Source organism: Triticum urartu, chromosome 6, assembly GCF_003073215.2.
Source record: "Triticum urartu cultivar G1812 chromosome 6, Tu2.1, whole genome shotgun sequence".
Classification (NCBI taxonomy): domain Eukaryota; kingdom Viridiplantae; phylum Streptophyta; class Magnoliopsida; order Poales; family Poaceae; genus Triticum; species Triticum urartu.
The window spans coordinates 291,040,179-291,058,071 of record NC_053027.1 but is presented as its reverse complement, the minus strand read 5'-3'; positions in this window follow the sequence as shown (position 1 = coordinate 291,058,071).

Sequence of the window (17,893 nt, the reverse complement as noted above, 5' to 3'; positions counted from 1 at the left end):
AACCAAGCACTACGCGCATGCTCCTAGGGGGATAGATTGGTGGGGAAAGACCATTGCTCGTCCTCGACCGCCACTCATAAGGAGGACAATCAAATAAACACCTCATGCTTCAAATTTGTTACACAACGGTTACCATACGTGCATGCTACGGGACTTGCAAACCTCAACACAAGTGTTTCTCAAATTCATAAATAATCAACTAGCATGACTCTAATATCACCATCTTCATATCTCAAAACAATCATCAAGTATCAAACTTCTCATAGTATTCAATGCACTCTATATGAAAGTTTCTATTATACCCATCTTGGATGCCTATCATATTAGGACTAATTTCATAACTAAAGCAAATTACCATGCTGTTCTAAAAGACTCTCAAAATAATATAAGTTAATTATGAGAGATCAATAATTTCTATAAAATAAAACCACCACCGTGCTCTAAAAAGATATAAATGAAGCACTAGAGCAAAATTATCTAGCTCAAAAGATATAAGTGAAGCACATAGAGTATTCTAATAAATTTCGATTCATGTGTGTCTCTCCCAAGAGGTGTGTACAGAAAGGATGATTGTGGTAAACTAAAAATAAAAGACTCAAATCATACAAGACACTCCAAGCAAAACACATATCATGTGGTGAATAAAAATATAGTGTCAAGTAAAGTTACCGATAGATGAAGACGAAAGAGGGGATGCCTTCTGGGGCATCCCCAAGCTTAGGCTTTTGGTTGTCCTTGAATTTTACCTTGGGGTTCCTTGGAAATCCCCAAGATTAGGCTCTTGCCACTCCTTGTTCCAAAATCCATCAAATCTTTACCCAAAAACTTGAAAACTTCACAACACAAAACTCAACAGAAAATCTCATGAGCTCCGTTAGTATAAGATAACAAACCACCACTTTAAGATACTATAATGAACTCATTATTTATTTATATTGGTGTTAAACCTACTATATTCCAACTTATATATGGTTCATACCCCCCGATACTAGCCATAGATTCATCAAAATAAGCAAACAACACACGAAAACAGAATCTGTCAAAAACAGAACAGTCTGTAGCAATCTCGAGGTTTCGAATACTTATGTAACTCCAAAAATTCTGAAAACTTAGGAAGACCTAAATAATTTGTATATTGATCTACTGCAGTTAGAATTGGTATTTTATCGCTCTCTGGTAAAAAATAAAAAATATTCTCGTGAGCACATACTTTCCGTTTTTTGCAGCAAGATCAAACAACAATCACCCAAGAAAATCCTAAAGGCTTTACTTGGCACAAACACTGATTAAAACATAAAAATACAATCATAACAGAAGCTAGATAAATTATTATTACTAAACATGAACAAAAAGCAAAGAACAAAAATAAAATTGGGTTATCTCCCAACAAGCGCTACCGTTTAACGCCGCTAGCTAGGTATAAAAGCAAGAATAGATCTAGGTATTGTCATCTTTGGTATGCAATCCATTGAAGGAAATATGCCCTAGAGGCAATAATAAAGTTGTTATTTATATTTCCTTATATCATGATAAATGTTTATTATTCATGCTAGAATTGTATTAACCGGGAACTTAGTACATGTGTGAATACATAGACAAACAGAGTGTCACTAGTTTGCCTCTACTTGACTAGCTCGTTGAATCAATGATGGTTATGTTTCCAAACCATAGACATGAGTTGTCATTTGATTAATGGGACCACATCATTACAGAATGATGTGATTGACTTGACCACTTCGTTAGCTTAGCACGATGATCGTTTAGTTTGTTGTTATTGCTTTCTCCATAACTTATACATGTTCCTATGACTATGAGATCATGCAACTCCCAAATACCGGAGGAACACTTTGTGTGCTACCAAATGTCACAACATAACTGGATGATTATAAAGGTGCTCTACAGGTGTCTCCGATGGTGTTTGTTGAGTTGGCATAGATCAAGATTAGGATTTGTCGCTCCGATTGTCAGAGAGGTATCTCTGGGCCCTCTCGGCAATGTACATCACTATAAGCCTTGCAAGCAATGTAGCTAATGAGTTAGTTAGGGGATGTAGCATTACGGAATGAGTAAAGAGACTTGCCGGTAATGAGATTGAACTAGGTATTGAGATACCGACGATCAAATCTCGGGCAAGTAACATACCGATGACACAGGGAACAACGTATATCGTTATGCGGTTTGACCGATAAAGATCTACGTAGAATATGTAGGAACCAATATGAGCATCCAGGTTCCGCTATTGGTTATTGACTGGAGAAGTGTCTCGGTCATGTCTACATAGTTCTTGGACCCGTAGGGTCCGCATGCTTAACGTTCGGTGACGATCATAATACGAGTTTATGTGTTTTGATGTACCAAAGGTAGTTCGGAGTCCCGAATATGATCACGGACATGACGAGGAGTCTCGAAATGGTCGAGACATAAAGATCGATATATTGGACGACTATATTTGGACATCAGAATGATTCTGGGTGAGATCGGGCATTTACCGATGTACCGGGAGGTTACCGGAACCCCCGTGGAGGTATATGGGCCTTATTGGGCCATAATGGGAGAGATGAGAAGGGAGCAAAGGATCCCCCCCCCAAGCCCAATCCGAATTGGGAGGGGGGCCGGGCCCCCTTTCCTTCCTCCCTCCTCCCCTTCCTTCTCTCCTAATCCAACTAGGGAAGGTGGGGGGTCCTACTCCCGGTGGGAGTAGGACTCCCCTTGGGGCGCGCCTAGGAGGCTGCCCCCCTCCCCCCTCCACTCCTTTATATACGGGGGAGGGGGCACCCCATAGACACACATGTTGATCATTGATCTCTTAGCCGTGTGCGGTGCCCCCCTCCACCATAATCCACCTCGGTCATATCATAGCGGTGCTTAGGCGAAGCCTTGTTCTGGTAGCATCATCATCGCCGTCATCACGCCATCGTGCCGACGAAGCTCTCTAAGGGAGTCCTGGATTAGGGGGTGTTCGGATGGCCGGACTATACCTTCAGCCGGACTCCTGGACTATGAAGATGCAAGATTGAAGACTCCGTCCCGTGTCCGGAAGGGACTTTCTTTGGTGTGGAAGGCAAGCTTGGCGATACGGATATGAAGATATCCTACCATTGTAACCGACTTTGTGTAACCCTAACCCTACCCGGTGTCTATATAAACCGGAGGGTTTTAGTCCGTATGACAACATACACATCAACAATCATACCATAGGCTAGCTTCTAGGGTTTAGCCTCCTCGATCTCGTGGTAGATCTACTCTTGTACTACCCATATCATCAATATTAATCAAGTAGGACGTAGGGTTTTACCTCCATCGAGAGGGCCCGAACTTGGGTAAAATGTCGTGTCCCTTGCCTCCTGTTATCATCCAGCCTAGACGCACAGATCGGGACCCCCTACCCGAGATCCGCCGGTTTTGACACCGACATTGGTGCTTTCATTGAGAGTTCCTATGTGTCGTCGCCGTCAGGCTCGATGGCTCCTACGATCATCGATAGCGATGCAGTCCAGGGTGAGACCTTCCTCCCCGGACAGATCTTCGTCTTCGGCGGCTTCGCACTGCGGGCCAATTCGCTTGGCCGTCTGGAGCAGATCGAAAGCTACGCCTCTGGCCGTCAAGTCAGATTTGGAAGTTTAACTACACGGCTGAAATCCGCGGGGACTTGATCTTCGACGGATTCGAGCCACTGCCGAGCGCGCCGGACTGTCACGACGAGCATGATTTAGCTCTGCCGCCAAACAGTGCCCTGGAGGCCACACCCGCGTCAGCTCCGACCCCTAATTCGGAGCCGACTGCGCCGATCGAGGATGGGCGGTTGGACGCCACCTTGGGGGCTGCGGCCCTAACGGCGATTGAGCCGAACACCAGCCCCGTACTCTGCGAGACTCGTGACTCCAAGGAGCCGGACTCCGACCCCTCCGCGCCCCTGCCGATCGAATCTGATTGGGCGCCGATCATGGAGTTCACTGCCGCGGACATCTTTCAGCACTCGCCTTTGGGCGATATCCTGAAGTCACTGAAGGCTCTCTCTTTATCAGGAGAGCCCTGTCCGGACTACGGTCAGCAAGGTTGGGTACGGACGATGAAGAAATTCAAATCCCACCCACCACCCACTTTGTAGCCACTGTCGACAACTTAACCGACATGCTCGACTTCGACTCCGAAGACATCGACGGTATGGACGCCGATGAAGGAGATGATAAAGAACCAGCGCCTACTAGGCCCTGGAAAGCCACCTCGTCATATGACATATACATGGTGGACACCCCAAAAGAGGGAGATGGCGATGGAATAGCGGAGGATGACCCCTCCAAGAAACAGCCTAAGCGCCGGCGTCAGCGGCGCCGCTCAAAATCCCGCCAAAACAAACAAGGCAATTCCAGCACGGGAGATAATAATACTCCAGAAAGCGCCGAAGAAAACCCCCTCCAGCAAAATTTAGCACAGGAGGATGGAGAAACCAGCCCTCATGGGTGAGCGGCAGACAGAGAGGTCGAGGACGATAATTATATGCCTCCCTCCGAAGACGAGGCAAGCCTCGACGACGACGAATTCATCGTGCCAGAGGATCCCGTCGAGCAAAAGCGTTTCCAACGCAGGCTTATGGCCACGGCAAGAAGCCTCAAGAAAAAACAGCAACAGTTCAGAGCTGATCAAGATTTGCTAGTCGACAGATGGACTGAAGTCCTTGCGGCTGAAGAGCATAAACTCGGACGCCCCTCTAAGAGCTACCCAAAGCGTAGGTTGCTACCCCAATTAGAGGAGGAAGCACTTGATGTGGCAGACCGGCCACCTCGTGGTCGCGACAGAGAGGCCTCTCGGCCCTCCACTCAAGCCGCACCCCATACCAAGGCACGGGAACATGCGCCGGACTTACGAGACATGTTGAAGGACAAGGCAAGGCAAACAAGATCGATCTACGGATCGCGTGGGCGCCACACAGCTCGAGACGGCAACCGTCACGCCGGCCACAAATTCGGCAGGGCCGAACACAGTAGACAAGGCTCACTGGAGCTACGTCATGATATAGCCCAGTACAGAGGCGCCGCACACCCACTCTACTTTACAGATGAAATAATGGATCATCAAATCCCCGAGGGTTTCAAACCCGTAAACATCGAATCATATGATGGCACAACAGATCCTGCGGTATGGATCAAGGATTATCTCCTTCATATCCACATGGCCCGCGGCGATGATTTCCACGCCATCAAATACCTCCCACTCAAGCTTAAAGGACCAGCTCGGCATTGACTTAACAGCTTGCCAACAGGATCAATCAGTTGTTGGGAGGACCTGGAAGCCGCATTCCTCGACAATTTCCAGGGCACTTACGTGCGACCCCCAGACGCCGATGACCTAAGTCACGTAATTCAGCAGCTAGAGGAATCGGCCAGGCAATTCTGGACACGGTTCCTAACAAAGAAAAATCAAATAGTCGATTGTCCGGACGCTGAGGCCCTAGCAGCCTTCAAACACAATATCCGTGACGAGTGGCTGGCCCGGCACCTTGGACAGGAAAAGCCAAAATCTATGGCAGCACTCACGACACTCATGACCCGCTTTTGCACGAGAGAAGACAGTTGGCTTGCTCGTAGCAACAATATGACCAAGAACCCTGGTAATTCGGACACCACGGACAGTAGTGGCAGGGCGCGTCGCAACAAGCAGAAGCGCCGCATTAACGGCGATAATGCTGAGGATACGGCAGTTAATGCCGGATTCAGAGGCTCTAAATCCGGTCAGCGGAAAAATCCATTCAAAAGGAATCCTAGGGGCCCGTCCAGTTTGGACCGAATACTCGACCGCTCGTGCCAGATACATGGCACCCCCGAAAAGCCAGCCAATCACACCAACAGGGATTGTTGGGTGTTCAAGCAGGAAGGCAAGTTAAACGCCAAAAATGAAGACAAGGGGTTGCATAGTGATGACGACGAGGAGCCCCGGCCGCCGAACAACAGTGGACAGAAGGGTTTTCCCCCACAAGTGCGGATGGTGAACATGATATACGCAACCCATGTCCCTAAAAGGGAGCGGAAGCGTGCGTTAAGGGACGTATACGCGGTCGAGCCAGTCGCCCCAAAGTTCAACCCATGGTCCTCCTGCCCGATCACCTTTGATCGAAGGGACCATCCCACTAGCATCCATCATGGCGGATTTGCCGCATTGGTTCTAGACCCAATTATGGATTTCATCTCACTAGAGTCCTTATGGACGGCGGCAGCAACCTGAACCTGCTTTACCAGGATACAGTGCGGAAAATGGGCATAGATCCCTCGAGCATTAAGCCCACCAAAATGACCTTTAAAGGCGTAATACCAGGTGTAGAGGCCAACTGTACAGGCTCAGTCACACTTGAAGTGGTCTTCGGATCTCCGGATAATTTCCGAATCGAGGAGTTAATCTTCGACATAGTCCCGTTTCGAAGTGGCTATCACGCACTGCTCGGGCGAACCGCATTCGCTAAGTTCAATGCGGTACCGCATTACGCATACCTTAAGCTCAAGATGCCATGCCCTCAAGGAGTAATTACGGTCAATGGAAACACCGAATGCTCCCTCCGAACGGAGGAGCACACGGTGGCCCTTGCAGCGAAAGTTCAAAGCAGCCTCTCCAGGCAGTTCTCTAGTCCGGCCACTAAACGACCGAACACCGTCAAGCGCGCCCGGAGTAACCTACAACAAGACCGCCTGGCACGATCCGAGCAGGCATAGCAATGCGGCCCCAACCCCAACCCTCGCAAAAAGAAGACGCCAGTACTTCGCGTACATAACTACGCTCTAGAGATACCATGGGCACAGGGGGAGGGGCACCATCACGGCACGCCCAAAACACAGCTTAAACCGTACCAGGGGCTGCCGATTTTTTATTTTTCTCTTACTTTCAGGACTTCATCCTTCGGAAGGCCTGTTCGGCAGTTCAATTGCCGCACAAACGATGCACGAACCAGGGAAGCAGACAAGCCACGCCGCACTACGGAACTCCTAGGTGGTCTCTATCACGAGCAGTATACCCGTTCCGCATACTATTCCGCAGCTTGCCCCTGGAACAGACATGTTAACTAGTCCAACCTTCTGTCGGCGTTCTAGGAACGGGGGTCCCCAGACTTGCCTGCTTGCGGCCTGCGGCGTGGCTCAAAGGGGGGCCCAGCATGGCCCATCTTCATCAACACAGACCCAAGACCCTCGCGAGGGGCCAAGCCTCGTGGGGCGGACGACACGGAGCTTACTCAGGCACGGCCTCATCAGGCTGGCTCGCGAGGAGGCGGAGAGATCAAGGCGGGGTACCTCACGAGGTGCCCGTGATGCAAGCCATGACGACCAAGGGTGCCAGGCGGGCGCCAGCCCGCGCAGTGTCCTCCTTTCCTCTTTGGTGCAAAGGGAGCAAGCGCAGGCGAGAGCATCAAGCAAAGGCACCTGTTTTGGTGCAATGAGACCAACACCAGTCCAACGGCAGGGAGGAAGTCATTGTGGAGCCCAAGCCAGCGTCACCACCAGAGCCTTTGGCAGGCGAGGACCAACTTTAGTCAGGATAAGTGTACCAGATGTTCCCCTTCAAAATGGCCAATTGTTGGCGCCCTTCCCGCTCAATATTTGGGAAGAGGCCCAGGGCCTTTGCCTATAAATAGGACTAGCCACCCACAGGGTAGGGAAATGAAAAAAGGGAAAATCGGAGAGAGGATCGAGAAGAGAGAGAGTGAGAAGGGTGACTGAACTCCTCCTAGCAGTTCATCCCCCCAGCCAAGAACAGACCCTCGCGAGGCTGTTCTTCCTTGTATTGCTCATCATCATCAGCCCAAGAGGCAATCCACCACACCACACACTAGAGTAGGGTATTACACCACAACGGTGGCCCGAACTAGTATAAACCCTGTGTCTCTTGTGCTGTTCTTTCCATAGCTTAGATCTTAGCGAGGCGGAGGGGTGCAGGTAGGTAGAAGGCGAAATCTCCCCGCGCACCCCAGTGTTCGAACCTCAAGGGTCTGCCGAAACCAGAAATCCGACATTTGGCGCGCCAGGTAGGGGCGCGCTGGAATTCATCTTCCACCACCCCGTTCTCCTCCGACCATCGCGTCCATGTCTGACGCTCGTCGGGGCCGCTCTCGCTTCCCGCGTCGCCCAGACGGCTCCTGTCGGCGGGCGCCCTCGCCGTTCCCCGTCACCTGCCGTCACCGCCGCCACCGGCCCGGCGGGGGACAAGCAGCAAGCGTCGTCTCAGCATCCGTCCGTGCGGCAAGATGGTCGCACCGCTACTCCCTCGCTCACCCCAGCTGGTTCTTCGTCCCGCGTTCTCCGCGCACCCATGGAGGCTCGAGCTGCGCTCATCGCGGCAAACGAGCTCCTCCGCTACCGTCCCGTCGACGGCGTCTACGAAGAATGGCTCGACCGCATTGCCGAGCTCGTCCGCGCCACAGGGGGCTCTCCTACGCCGTCCGTTCCGCTGCACCGCACCCCGCCCCGCGCGGGCGACGAAGCTCCGGCGGCGCCCCAGCCGCCTCCTCCTCAAGAAGGCGCCATGGCTCCAAGGCGCGTGGCCCCTGGGCGGAACCCGCTCCGTCAGGTGCCAGCGCGGCAAGAGCAGAGCTGCCAAGAAGTCCCTCGCCCGCAAGAAGCTGCCCGGGCGCTCCCTGCTCCAGCACGTCGCGACCATGCTCCTGCTCCCGCACGTCAAGACCCTGTGCTGCTCCCAGCTGCAGCGCGTGGGGACATGCAAGACCAAGCTCTCCGCCACCCAAGGCCTCCCGTGGCCACAGCAGGCTGCCGTGCCTTCACCACCGAGCTACGCAGCGTCGCGTGGCCCGGCAAGTTCAAGCCAGACCTGCCTCCTCGTTAGGATGGCACAGCCGACCCTGCGGAGTTCCTCCAGCTCTATGAGCTGGGCATTGAAGCTGCCAACGGAGACGAGAAGGTCATGGTGAACTGGTTTCCCATGGCGCTCAAGGATGGGGCCCACACCTGGCTCCTGAACCTAGCTCCAGGCACGATCTCCTCCTGGGACGAGATGCGCACCTGCTTCATCGCCAACTTCCAAGGTACTCGCGACCGGCCACCCGCCGTGAGCGACATGCGCCGCATCAAGCAACAACCCGAAGAGACCCTACAGAAGTACATCCAGCGCTTCAACGACGCACGCCTCAAGATTCCCAAGGTGACCGAGGAGGCCATCATCTCAGCCTTCTCCGACGGCGTGCGCGATGTCAAGATGAAGGAGGAGCTGGCGATGCATGAAGACCTGTGCACTTCCTTGGAGCTGTTCAACTTGGCAACCAAGTGCGCCAGGGCTGAGGAAGGGCGTCTCTCCCTCCTCGAGCTGCCTGTCGCAGACCCAGAAGAGAAGAAGCCCAAGGCCAAGGATGTGAAGCGCAAGGGGGCTGCCGTGCTCGCGGCAGAACCAAACACCAAGCGGGGCAGAGATCAGCCCGAATCTTCCAAGGGCAGTCGGTACTGTGTGTACCACGACCTCCACACCCACAACACCAACGAATGTCAAGAGCTCCGAGCCGTGCGAGAAGGAAGGATCGGCCGTCGTCCCGACCGCGGTGACCGAGGCTACGGTCGAGGAGGAGGAAGGAACGCAGGACGCTGGGAAGACCATGGCCCGCGCCAAGGGTGGCGCGATCAACCTCGCGAGGATCGCTGGCAAGACCCGCCTCGCGAGGGAGACTGGAGGGATCAGCCTCACGAGGATCGCCCGCAAGGCAACGCAGGCCTCCCTTCGCTGCCGCCGCAGCCAAGGAGAAACGAGGACCGCCATCAGGACGAGGGGGCTGGGGGCTTCCAGGAGCCGCGCGCGATCGCCTGCATCCTGGGCGGGGCTCAAGCCCCAGCCTCTCAACGCATCTTCAAGCAGTTCGCCCGCGAAGTGAATGCAGTCCTCCCCAAGCTCGAAGCCACGTGCCCTCTCAGGTGGTCGGCGTGCGCCATCACGTTCAGCTTAGCATATCAGCTCAAGTGTGCGGCTACAGCCGGAGTCCTCCCGATGCTTGTTCCCCAATCATCAGCAACGTGGTGGTCACCAAGACCCTCATCAATGGCGGGGCAGGGCTCAATGTCCTGTCCGTGGAAACATTCAACAATCTCCAAGTGCCCTACAGCCAGCTTCAGCCAACCAAGCCTTTCTCAATTCTTTGGTTGGACAATCTTGAAGATAAAAGATCTTTATCCAGGACTGAGTTTAATTTCAGGAAAATAATTAAAATGCACCATGAACGCCTGCTCCACATGCAATACTTGTACTGGAGGAAGAGATGTACAATTAGGTATATCAAAGTGGGAGAGGAAAACTCCAAATTTTTCCAAGCCATGGCAACTGAAAGGTTTAGAAAAAACTCTGTGGCAAGCTTGTTGTTGTCAGATGGAACAGTAACATCCAACCATGAGGAAATGGCCAGAGAATTCCTGACAACCTTCAAAAGCAGAATGGGGACAGTTAAGCCAATTTCTTTGGATACAACCATATTGTCCCTAATACCCAGGGTCCAGGGTTTGGAGGTGCTCACAAAACCTTTTGAATTAAAAGAAATTGAGCAGGTTATCAAGGACCTGCCTATTGATAAGGCCCCTGGACCTGATGGCTTTAACGGGCTCTTTTTAAAAAAGTGTTGGCATATAATTTCTGCTGATTTTATACAATTGGTTACGGAGTTTCATGCTGGAACAGTGCAATTAGAAAATTTGAATGATGCATTCATTACCCTGGTCCCAAAGAAGCAGACACCTGAGGGTGTGGGAGATTTTAGACCAATCTCACTAACTTCTGTGGGATTAAAGTTTCTTACAAAGCTTGCTGCTAACAGATTCCAACTGGAGATCACCAAATGTGTGCATAAAAACCAATATGGTTTCATCAAATCAAGAACAATCCAGGATTGTCTTGCTTGGACATTTGAGTATATCCATCAGTGCAATCAGTCTAAAAGGCCAATCCTTTTACTTAAGTTGGACTTTGAAAAGGCTTTTGACTCTATCCAGCATGAGGCAATCATAAAGATCTTAATTGCAAAAGGTTTTGACAAAAGGTGGATTGTTTGGATTAAGCAGTTGCTGTCCTCTGGCACTTCTTCTGTACTACTGAATGGAGTTCCTGGTAAACATTTCAAATGCAAATGTGGAGTCAAGCAAGGAGACCCAATTTCTCCCTTACTATTTGTGATTGCGGCTGATCTTTTACAGACTTTAGTGAACAATCTTCTCCAACAAGGCTTAATAAGCAGGCCTCTGCTTACCCATGATCCAGATTTCCCAGTGGTCCAATATGCAGATGACACACTGCTATTTGTAAATGCTGATCTAAGTGAACTGAGGGCTCTGAAATCAGTTTTGCATTCCTTCTCACAGGCAACTGGACTACGGATCAATTTCCATAAATCCTCCATGTATCCTATCAATGTAGATGAGCAGGATGCTTCTGACCTGGCTGCCTTTTTTGATTGCAAATTAGGCACTATGCCTTTCACATATCTGGGGCTGCCAGTGGGGACCACCAGGCCCAAAATAGTTGACCTCCTTCCTCTTGTGGATTGTATGGAGAGAAGATTGACAGCAAGCTCATGGTTCTTGCCACAAGGGAGCAGACTGCAATTAGTCAATTCTGTGATCTCTTCCTTGCCTATTTTTTTCCTTTGTACCTTGTCCATCCCTCAGGGTATTTTAAAACAATTGGAAAGAATCCAAAGGCAGTGTTTATGGAGAAAATATGGTCAGGAAAAGGGTCACTCACTGGCGGCTTGGAAACTTGTCTGTAGACCTAAGTCAAAGGGGGGGCTTGGGATTTTAAACCTTGGACTGCAGAATGATGCTCTCTTATTGAAACACCTCAGCAAATTTTATAATAAGATGGATGTGCCCTGGGTGCAATTAGTTTGGGATTCTTACTACTTTGAAAGGATTCCACATGATACTGTTCTCTGTGGCTCCTTTTGGTGGAAAGATGTATGCAAGTTGATGGATAATTTCAGAGCTGTTACATCGGTTGATGTTCATAGTGGAGATACAGTGCAGTTCTGGTCAGACTGCTGGCACATTGGGGACAGTTCGATTCCTCTGCAAGAGCGGTTTCCTAGGCTTTTTTCTTTTTGCCTCCACAAAAACCTCTCAGTCAAGGCAGTTTTTCAGGCCAGCTCTTTCCAGGAGCTTTTCTACTTACCTATGACTGAACTAGCCTTCCTAGAAATGCAACAGCTCTCCTCATTAATAAGGTCTTTCCATTTGGATAATCGATCTAATGACCACTGGGAATGGAGGCATGGCAAGAAATCAGAATATACAGCAAAAAAGTTTTATGATTTTGTCTATCAGCCAATGGTCCCAACCTCATCTTGGGATGGATATGGAAAAGTTGCTGCACTATGTCCATCAAGATGTTTGCTTGGCTTGTCATCATGGACAGGATTAACACCAAGGACATGATTCAGAGGAGGCATTGGAGAATCAATGAAGGGCCTGAATGTGTTCTTTGTCCGACTGGAGCTCTGGAGGATAGAAATCACCTGTTCTTCCAGTGCAATTTTAGTGTTCGAGTCTGGCACTACCTACAAATTGAATGGAAAAATGGTGATGATATGGTGGCAATTGCTCATCATGCAAGGAAGGATTTCAACAAACCTTTTTTGGGGGAGGTGGTTTTCTTGGCCTGGTGGAATATTTGGAAGACCAGGAATGATAGAATTTTCAGGAACATTCAACCCTTGTTCAGAGCATGGAGGACTAGCTTCATTCATGATGCCACTCTGCTCTCCCACCGAATAAAATGGAAATTTAGAGATGCACTTCTTAAGTGGATTGATTTTCTTCCTCCCTGAGGAGAGTTCCGGTTTGCCTCTTTTGTTTTTTCTTTGTCATTTATAGGTATAGTGCTCCCATACCTTGTATAGTTTTTCTACCTCTTTCTTTCTTTTATCTTTGTTTTTATTTTCTTTCCTCACCTTGAGGAAACCCTGTATGTGTGTGGTGTTTTTAATAAAATGCTGTGGGGTGTAAGCCATGCAGTCTTCATGGTCAAAAAAAAACCAAGCCTTTCTCCGGAGTCACCGACGGCTCCACGGTCCTGATTGGGCAGGTCCGCCTCCCTGTCACCTTCGGGGCACGCGACAACTACCGCACCGAGCTCATCGACTTCGACGTCGCTCACATTCGCCTGCCGTACAACGCCATCCTTGGGTACCCAGCGCTGGCCAAGTTTATGGCCGTAACTCACCACGGCTACAACGTCCTCAAGATGCCCGGAAGTGGCGGAGTCATCACGGTGCCCTGTGAAGATAAGGACGCGGTGTGTTCCCTGGAACGAGCCTTTCAGGCCGCATCACTGGAAGACCCGGATCGCGGAAGCAGGAGGCTTCCCGAGACCGCCCCCAAGAAGAAGAAGACATCGTCCGGCCCGGCCCCTCAGGAGGCAGGCCCCTCAGGGCCCGCGCCTACCTAGGGGGAACCTCCTTCCATCGCATAGGAAAGCGCGCCCGGCGCCCTCCTCAAGCAGGGCTCGGGGGCTCTCCCCTGGAGGGCCACCGACCTGGCTAAGGTCACGAGGGAGGCGCTTGGGCACCACATGGAGGCGTGTTTTGAAGCACGTTTCCCTCAAGAAGGAGTAAGGCAAGGAGAGCTAGACCCTCAGGAGTTCGTCAGCAAGGCCATTCAGGAGCTACAGGAGTCAAGAGTCATGAAAGGCGGCCGCCGCCTACCAGTTGTGGCTCCCCATCCAGGCAAGGATGGTGGGCTGCGCGTCTGCATCGACATACCAGGGCTCAATCGAGTCGCCTCTCTGGAGCGCCTCTGGCCCTCGCGAGTGGGGCGCTGCGAAGGTCCACCCCACAGCTACGTTCGCATGCCTTACGGCTTGCCGAACGCGGTTGCCACGTACCAGCGCCTCATGAGGGGGATCATGGAGGCTCAAGAGGCCAGGCGTTCCACAGCCCTGGCGGAGATGGAGATGGTCCGCGAGGAGCCACCAGCGCCTCCGGAGCCTCCCGAGGCCCCTGGGCCTGGGGGCTCGTGAGGATCGACTTCCGCAGCCCACCGAGTCTGCTACACCAACACTCCTTCGTCCTCAACATCATCAGGTGACATCTTTCAAGTTTCATTTCTAGCTGGGAGCGCCCCCCCAGGGTTGCATTATTCCCAGGCCGCGTGGGTCCGTCCCTGTGTCATGTATCCCTTTTGTTTCATGTTGTTAGCTTACTTTGTTGGGGGCGCCCCACGGGCTGCATCATCCCCAAGTCGCTCGGGCCAGACCCAGCGGCATGTATCCCTTTTGCGTTTATTTCCGGCTATGCGTTCGACCCACCATTCTTGATCATTTGATGCCTGTCCACGGCACCTCTTCTTCTCCATGCTGACCACTTGCACATTAAAGGGGGGGTACCTGAGCATCGCGACTCAGGGCTCTTACTGGCTCTCCAGCCCTCACCCTCTGGCCTTGTCCACGGCATCGCGACCTGGCATACCAGCGACGGCTGAGACCAGCTCGAGGGCCGGGACCCGAGAACATAGAGTGCCGGCATCTAACCAAATTTGCAGGGACACATCACAAGATAAGGCCCAGTGCCAGGCGCAACCCGCCTAGAGGTAGGGCCCCGTGAGTCCCGCGCTAGCTCACGGGTGCCCAGATACACCTCGCCAGGCCCTACCGTGCCAGCCACGTGTTAGGGCGGGGCTGTACACGCCCAGGGGGATCCTCCCGGAGGGGAGCCCCCTCCCACGTACCAGTGGAAGCACCATGCTCCGCGCTGGCTGACGACACTGCCGAGGAGCGGCTATGCCCGTACACATACGGAAGCGCTATGCTCCGTGCTGGTGATAAACAACTGAGGGTGGCCCCCGGGTCGCATCAACCTCAGGGAGCCCAGAGCTCAGTGTCTAGCCTCATCGTAACGCCTCCCCTCGGGAGTGCCGCGCGAGGGGGCTGGGCACGGGGGCTGCGCCTGGGTCACGCCCAGACGCACGCCGCCCAGCCAGGCCCCCCTGGGCCTGGTTTGTCGCGCGTCTCTCCCCGATCGGAGCCAAGGTACGAAGGCCGTTTGAGCGTCAAGGGGGACTCCTGAGCATTGCGACTCAGGAGCCTAACTGGTCACGTAGCCCCTCACTCCTTAGTTCCGAAAGGCTAACGCTGGGTGAGGTATGCGCGGGGCCGGGCTCTGCAGATGTAGAACGGTAGATCCACCCACATCTCACCTCCCTACTTGTTGTTCTTGCGCCAAGGGGGACTCCTGAGCATCGCGACTCAGGAGCCTAACTTGTCACGTAGCCCCTCACTCCTTGGTCCCGTCCTGGTTCCCGGTCGGGGCTAACGCTGGGTGAGGTATGCGCGGGGCCGGGCTCTGCCGGCGTAGAACATAAGCAAGTAGGAAGGAAAAGCGTAAATTTCAAGGAATTCAAAAGAAAATATTACAGTCCACACTGTTATCTCAATGCCAAACGCAAGTTTAAACGCCTCCCCGAGGCATGATACATGTGCAGGAATTAAAGGCAGGACAGGAGCCACAACGGAGTCACTTGTCGGCGGTGGAGCAGCGCGGGGTGGGTTCGCCTCATGGAGCAGCGGGGTCGGCAGCGCCTTGCTTCGGCTTGGTGCTGAAGGCCCGGAACTTCCCCAGCAGAGCCTCCGCACGACCCTTCACGGCCTCGGCAGCGGCAGCGGCATGCTCGCCGCTTACTGGCTCCAGCAGGCTGTCGAGGTCGACGCCGGGATCGCAAAGGTAGATGTGGGTGAGGACCCGCGTCAGCGCTGCAGAAGACAGGACACGCGCCTCGGCCTCGGCCGTGGGGCCAAGGCCAAGGGCGACATCTTCAAGAGCGCGAACCAGGAAGGGAAGCAGCTTGGCGGGGCCGTCCTCGGCGCCAGCCAACGGGCTCTCCAGGCCGCTGTCGTAAAGCGTCCTCAGCGAGGAGCGAGCCTTCGCCTCCATCTCCGCGAAGGCCACGCGGTCCTCAGCAAGAACCTAGGCCTTGTCGTCCAGCTCGACCTTCCTCGCCCCCAACTCCAGCTCCAGCGTGCCTAGGCGGTCATGGCGCCTCCTGAGCTTGACCTCCCTCTCCTTGACGGCCGCCTCGCGAGCTTTCACGCCTTCTTCCTGCTCTTGGCGAAGGCGGGCCTCTTTCGCGAGCTGGTCCCGCAGGCCTTGCAGCTCGTCCTCCAGCGCCTTGCAGCGACCACGGACGTCGACCACCTCCCCCAGGGCTGCGTCACGAGCGGCCTTCGCCTCAAGGACGGCCTGCCTCTCCTCATCGCAAGCCGTCGAGGCCTGGACCAGCGCCGCCCGAATCGAAGCGTCGGAGCGAACCCATCCTGAAGCCAGCTCCAAGCGCCCGGCCACCAAGCGAGGGTCGGCGCCAAGAAGATCCTGCCGCAGCCGGTCCAGCTCAGCAGTAGCACGATCCAGAATGGCAGGAGGAGTCGGAGAGACAGCAGTCGGTGGAGTAGGAGGAGAAGGCGGCAGCGCGACCACAACATCCTGAGGCGGAGCCTGCTGCGCCCCAACGGCTGTAGTGGCGGCAGCAGGCAAGGGCACCTCGGGAGTCACTTGGGCCATGGGGGCTGAGCTCGCCCCAGCCGGCTCAGCCAGGCCTCGCGAGGACGACCAGGCAGGAGAAGCCCGTGCGTCGCGGTCACCTTCCTTCGCGGGCAGAGACGCTGCCACAGATGGAACCTCAGGAGCTCCCTTCGGCTTCTTTGCTGCGGGCACCAGCCTGTCCAAGAGATGTGGACGTCAAGCCTCAGCAGCAGAACAAGAAATAAAGACAAGAATCAAGCGCTTACGGGTCATCGCCAGTGAGCTCAGGCAGCCTCCGGCCAAATTTGAAGCCTGAAAGCCGGCTGGAAGGGTCAACCTTGGGAAGCTCGGGAGCGGAAGGCGCGTCTGTGGTCCGCCTCGGGGCCAGGGCAGACCCGCGGGAGATCAGCCCGGTCCTGTCCTTCTTCGGATCGGGGGCAAGCTCCCACCGCCCTGCTTGTCATCATCCTCGTCGTCATCGCTTGGGAAGAGGCGGAGAGCACGGGACCTGCGCCGGGGGAGGGGAGCCCTCGACTCTCCGTCAGTCGCCTCAGAGTCAGGCCCTTTTTCCCGCTCCCCTCCTTCCTCCTCTTCACTGGAGTCGTCGGAGGACACGTCTACCGATTCCCCAGGAGTTTCCATGGGCACGGGCCCGTCCCCGTTGAAGACGGGCATGGACTCCACTACCTGCTCCCAGTCGTCGCGGAGGAACAAGGGCGTAGGAGCGCCCTCCAACCTCGCCACATCGCCCCCGACCAGAGATTGGAGGACCGCAGCCAGATCTTCGTCGGCCAAGGCCGCGGGGCTCGGATGGGGCCTCCACATCAGAAGTAAGTACTGCCGAAGCGGAGCCAGCTGGTGCTCCAGGAATTCCCTCAGCAGCGATGCGCCGGTCAGCTTTGCCGCCGCCATGTTGGCCGGCCTCAGATCCGCGTCCATCTTCTCCAACACCAGCTTCACGCGAGGGTCCGCGAGCTCCGCTCGACCCCAATCGCTGGAGCTCGTGGGTTGCTCCATGGGCAAGATCAGCCGAGGGTGGATGCGCCCAGCATCTGCCAAGACCCACTTGCTCCTGAAGCCCTCAATCCTTTTCCCGGGGTTCGAAATGGCAATAGCAAGCTCGCACACGCGGAAGCAGGACCGCGAGAGGTCCGGAGGTAGAAGTAGTGGCGCAACAAGGCCACTGAGGGCTACACCCCTACATGAGCCTCACAGTAATAGGCGAAGATTGCCAGGAGAAGGACGGAGTTGGGGTGGAGATGCAGAGCCTGTAGCTTATAATGGCGGAGGACAGAGAAGAAGAACTCGGAGAAGGGAGGCACCAGGCCAGCAGCAATGGCGCTTACAATGAACGGATAGAAGGTGCTCCCTTGACCCTCAGGGGTGGCGGAGCCGGCCTTGAACACCTTCGCCCCGTCGATG